This window comes from Nerophis ophidion, linkage group LG10, assembly GCF_033978795.1.
Source record: "Nerophis ophidion isolate RoL-2023_Sa linkage group LG10, RoL_Noph_v1.0, whole genome shotgun sequence".
NCBI classification, from domain to species: domain Eukaryota; kingdom Metazoa; phylum Chordata; class Actinopteri; order Syngnathiformes; family Syngnathidae; genus Nerophis; species Nerophis ophidion.
In genome coordinates this window covers 14,439,775-14,445,774 of record NC_084620.1, presented here as the reverse complement: position 1 = coordinate 14,445,774, position 6,000 = coordinate 14,439,775, and the positions used below count along the sequence as shown (strand labels likewise).

The 6,000-nt window shown below is 37.8% G+C and overlaps 1 protein-coding gene across 5 annotated transcripts in view; it reads right to left on the bottom strand.

Annotated features, from left to right (window-relative positions):
• Positions 1-6,000, bottom strand: part of LOC133560246 (phospholipid-transporting ATPase ABCA1-like) — a 277,208-nt gene that overhangs the window by 226,192 nt on the left and 45,016 nt on the right. For 3 of the 5 annotated variants that reach the window (XM_061912560.1, XM_061912559.1, XM_061912558.1), the window contains 2 exons: positions 2,959-3,092; positions 2,680-2,761 (listed from right to left, as the gene is read on the bottom strand). The exons of the other annotated variants lie outside the window; for them this stretch is intronic. The gene's annotated coding sequence lies outside the window, so the exon portion shown is untranslated. The remainder of the gene's footprint in view (positions 1-2,679; positions 2,762-2,958; positions 3,093-6,000) is intronic. 5 annotated transcript variants of the gene reach the window in all.

Genomic DNA, 6,000 nt, shown 5'->3' with positions numbered 1-6,000 from the left:
GCTGTCAGCAAAGACAAGGGTTGTGTGAAAAGGAGAATTTGAACCTACTGGATTAGGGGAGCCTAAACCTTTTGTTTCCAATGGCCATAGTGAAAATGTGTCTCTGGGCCAAGGCTGAACACAGCTATTTCAAGCGTGAAATAATCACCATAAATGATTCCCGGGCGTGGCACTGCTGCTACCCACTGCTCCCCTCAATTCCCAGGGGGTGATCAAGGGGTTGAGTCAAATGCAGAGGACAACTTTAACCACACAATCATTGGTACTTTACTTTAACAAAAACGTACATCTGCAAACAGCTAGTGGGATGTATGAAGCACAGTTTTTGACATTACTAGCCTTTCAATGTAAAGTTGCAGATGGTTGACTGACAAATGAGGTATTTCATGGAGATCTGAGTCAGTTTGAGTAACTCTTAGTCTGGAGTTGCTGATGTTCATGACACTAACACAGTAACACCTCCAGTGGCACCAAACCTACCATCTGGCCAAGTACCACCAGTGCCAACTCGACTGCTACCTGTAATCTGTAGCAGCAAAGTCTTCATTTGTTTGGCTACGAGCACAAAAAACAAAAACAAAGCAGCATTTGTTTTTTCCAAACAGTCAATAATTCAAAAACAATATTGGACATTAAATTAAAGCCAGCGGGTTTTTTGGCGTATCATCTTGTTAAAAAATAAATAAATTCATACAATACTTACTGATTCTCATTTTATAGAAATCTGTCTCCAGTAGGGTTGTACAGTAAACCTGTTTTAGTATAGTACCGCGATACTAATACATTTTTTTCGGTACCATTACCGCCTCTGAAAAGTACCGTTCCGCCACGTGTCGTCGTCACGTCGTGACATTGCTGGTTTATGAGCAGAGGAGCATGTTCCACAGTACACAATCACGGAGTACTTACGATCAGACAGTGTGTAGACAGAAAAGGGAGAACTGATGCATTTTGGCTTAAAAACTAACGAAAAAGGTGAAGTTATAACACTGAAACACCCACCGGAAGAGGTGCTTTAAGACACGACTAGCAAGCAAGCGACTAAAACTACTTCTATATCACTAAACTTCACCTCCATGGCGACAAATAAAGTACGTTTCTTACAATTATCATCCCTGCATAATTCACTACACTGCATGCTTCACCGGCATCAAAATGTAAACAAACGCCATTGGTGGATCTACACCTGACATCCACTGTAATGATACCAAGTACAGTAGCGTATGTAGACTATACTACTATGATTACGTCGATATGTTTTGGCATCACAACATCTTTTGTTTTTTAAAAATGTATATTATGTTTATAAACTCAGGAAATATGTCCCTGGACACATGAGGACTTAGAATATGACCAATGTATGATCCTACTTGGTATCAGATTGATAATTTGTGGTATCATCCAAAACTAATCTAAAGTATCAAACAACGGAATAATAAGTGATTATCACATTTTAACAGCAGTGTTAAAGAGTTGCTAAAAGAGAAAGTAAGCAAACATTAACAGTAAATTAACAAGTAGATTAATAATTCATTTTCTACCAATTGTCCTTAATAATTTTGAAAAAAATAATAGAATGGAAAATGACAGAATATGTTACTGCATATGTAAGCAAACTAATTAGGAGCCTTTGTTTGCTTATTTCCTAATAAAAGACAAGTTGTCTTGTATCTTCACTATTTTATATAAGGACAAACTTGCAATAGGAAACATATGTTTAATGTACCCTAAGATTTTTTGTTAAACTAAAGCCAATAATGCAATTTTTTGTGGTCACCTTTATTTAGAAAAGTACTGAAAAGTACCGAAAAGTATCAAAATAATTTTGATACCGGTACCAAAATATTGTTATCGGGACAACACTAGTTTCCACCAAAGTGTACCAGCACGCATGACGGAAATACCTAGATATTTGGGCTTTAGAAAGAACGGGTCAATGGGAAAGGATGGGTTATTATATTTAAGAAAAGTATAAATGCAGAGAGATATAATTAAAATACCCCTATTGAATCCTTAAAGTGATTCTCATCTCAGATTAATTTTAATATTGTTGTTTTATTTTATCCTCTCCCTGTGTTGCTTTTTTAAAATGTTTTGAGACAGCTTGACTGTGATAATGAAACAATAGGGAATAGTGACTTCAATAGCAACTGGTCAGATAAGACCCCTCCATCCGTCCATCTCCTACCGCTTGTCCCAATAAACAAAAATGTAAAAATAAACATTAATTGGCATGACATTTACTAATAAACCAGTTAGGATAACAAAAACATATAATTTAATCCATATTAGACCAAAACATGACATCCGCTGTCAGAAACTGTCAAAACTGCATTATTTTAATAAAAGTATTCAGACAAAATAAAGATGATAATCCCCAAATCAGCCCTGTGATGTGGTGGAGACTTGTTCAGGGTGTACACCGCTTTCCCCCCGAATGCAGCTGAGATAGGCTCCAGTACCCCCCGCAACCCCAAAAAAGGGACAAGCGGTAGAATGGGATGGATCCCCAAATCAAAAATTCATCAATTCTAACATAAATTTAAATATATTGACTGAAAACAGCCAAAAGGAATGAACAAATTGGATAGGTGTTTTGAAATCATTAATTGTTCAATTGTAAAAATAAGTACAAAAAAACACCACAGACATTTCGGATAAACAGGGGAAAGCTACTACCTTTGTCAGGTGTGGTTTGAGTTTGAGTTTGGGAGCCGAGATGCAGGGAAGAGGCGTCATGGCGGTCAAAAGTCTTTAATGTCTGCCGTGGAACAAATAAGCACAGAAGTAGTTCTTCAAAGATGTCTCAGCGGGAGGAAGACAAAAAGGGAAAAACTAAGGGTACTGGCAAAATAGATGACTTTACAAGTTGTAAAAAATAAAGAAAAGAACCTTGGGAAAGCCACAAGGCTCTATCCTAAACTACCTTTAACAAACAAAAAGATACTTATCACGGACCTCCGGGAAAAGGGCAGGAAGAAGAAGGACAGGCTCCAGAGTTGCAAACGATCCAACATCTTCCTCCTCCTTAAATAAGGGGCAATTAGTGATGGGAAGCAGGTGTGGGTCGTGCCTACGCCCATCTGCGGTAACTAAGGAAACAGAACACCAAATTCGAAGTAGCAAAAAGAACACCAAGGAGACAGCCTTAACCATGGTTTACTATAGTAATACTCAAACTGATGAAGCAAAGAGATCTGGCTTCAACAACTTCATTAACCACAAAACATAAACTGATTGGCTGATCTGCAAAAGCCTGAGGATTAAACTGTTCTGGAATCTGGAATCATGCATAGCGAAGGCTTCATACTGAACTACTGTATTTTTCGGACTATAAGTCACAGTTTTTTTCATAGTTTGGCTGGGGGTGCAACATATACTGTACTCCAGAGCGACTTATGTGTGAAATTATTAACACATTACCGTGAAAATGTCAGCAATCGTCAAACACACACATCAGCAGTCGTCACATACACGTAAACCAATAAGAATTCGGCGGGGAGGGTCATGGCAGAAGTGCATTGTGGGTCATGCTATATGCTATATACTACTGCCGTAGCTTTTAAAATGGTTCATTTCATCGTTGGCGGTAACTTATAACAACTGAGAAGGGCTGAAAAAAAATGGCACCGAAAAAGAAATCATGTACTGCAGATTAAAAGCTGGACATAGTGAAATATGCAGCAGAAAACGACAAAAGGAAGCTGAGCATACCTTTGGAGTTGGCAGAGTTGTTTAGAAGCAACATCGAGGAAGAAGATTTCATCGGATTTATCGATTAGGAGTGACAGATTGTTTGGTAAACGTATAGCATGTTCTTTATGTTATTTGAATGACTCTTACCATAATATGTTACGTAACGTTAACATACCAGGCACCTTCTCAGTTGGTTATTTATGCGTCATATAACGTACACTTATTCATTCTGTTGTTCACTATTCTTGATTTATTTTAAATTGCCTTTCAAATGTCTATTCTCGGTGTTGGATTTTGTCAAATCAATTTCCCCCCAAAATGCGACTTACTGTATACTCCATTGCGACGTTTATATGTTTTTTTCCTTCTTTATTATGCATTTTCGGCCGGTGCGACGTATAATCCGAAAAATACGTTAATAGCAATTGCAAAGGGCAAAAGTGAAATCCTGTGGAAACACTAAACCAACAAATCATGCAGTCAAAAATGATAAAGGAACTTAAAATACTTAATTCTCAGATAATACCACATAAATGTAATACGGATTTTATACAGTCAGTGAAATAATTATAGTGCCTCTTTTGTAATTAAAGACAAGCGTATGTATGAAATTATCACACCCCTTTTGTATTAGGGAGGCCACTGAAGCACAAGTAGCATAAGTTGTTGAGAAACTAACTCTAGAGCAAAATACATTTCTAACTTGGATACAACAATATAGTCATGTATTAATCATTTATCTTTTCAGGCCAGTAAGCTCCCCAACATCAGGGAAAACGCTGTAATTACCCCAATATTCAAAGCAGCAACACCTAATGATCCTGTTAGTTATCGCCCTCTTTCTATTATGCCTGTTTTATCAGAAGTATTGGAGAAGATTGCAGCAGCACCGTTGATTGATTGTTTGGAATACAATCAGCTTCTTTAGTTTTACACCAAAGTACTCGACAGAGATAGCAAACACCTATCTCAGTATAAAACCTGAAGTGCTCTATGGACATGTTGTGAGGGTGGTGTTTCTTGACCTAAAAAAAGGCATTTGGGACAGTCAACCACAACATTCTCTTAAATCAGGGGTGTCAAACTCAAATACAGAGTGGGCCAAAATTTTAAACTGAACAAAGCCGAGGACCAAGGTTGAACAAATTAACCTTTTAATAGGGACCCAAACAAGTTTTGCATTGAATATTGAACAAGCGAGACTTATATAACTTTATAGTGACATGCAAAATTGAGTTTCAAATAATACTAATAATTTAAAAATAGCAATGGCATATCAAATCAAATTTAAATAGAAATTGAATGCCTCTTTTCTATTTGCAGCCTTCTCAGGTAAATATCAAAATAAACTTTTCCCACAGGCTAATAATACATTTTTATATTTTAGCGTCCAGGTAGAGGTAGTGCTGCAAGGGGTTCTGTGTATTTGTTCTGTTGTGTTTATGTTGTGTTAAAGTGTGGATGTTCTGCCAAAATTTGCTTGTCATTCTCGTTTAGTATTTGTTCACAATGTGGCGCATATTTCTAACAGTCTTAAAGTTGTTTATACGGCCACCCTCAGTGTGACCTGTATGGCTGTTGACCAAGCTTGCATTGCATTAGCGTGTGTGTGTGTAATGGTTGCCCCCTGTGATTTTTGTGAGGGGCACCGAAATTTGGGAGTCTCCTTGGAAAATCAGGGGGCGAGGAGGGGTTAGGAAGTATGAGTATTAGCGGTGAATGCGGTGTTACAGCGACACCGCCGTTGTATAATACCGGCGGGCCAGCTCTAATGTTAATTTGATATTGCCTCAAGGGCCAAATGAAAATACACGGCGGGCAAAATTTGGCCCGCGGGCCAGTTTGACACCCATGTCTTAAATCCTGAAATTTGTTGGTTTGGGTCTTCTATTCACCAAGTAAAGTCACATTTTTTCAATAATGAAATGGTAATACCCCAAGGGTCAATACTTGATCCACTCATATTTAGCCTTTATTAAGTGACTTTCCTTCATGTTGCCCAGATACCACCTGCCAACTTTATGCAGATAATGTGGTTAAAAACAGCAGCCAAGTCACCTAGCAAGGCTACATAGGTACTAACAAGATGCGTCAATGGCTGCAAAATAATCATCTTAATCCTGACTTTAAAACAAATATCCATACAGTGCATCCGGAAAGTATTCAAAGCGCTTCACTTTTTCCACATTTGGTTATGTCACAGCCTCATTCCAAAATGGATCAATTTATTTTTGTTCTCAAATTCTACAACAACCCTGCCCTTAAAACCTGAACACCACACATTTTACTCAAACAGCAACAATG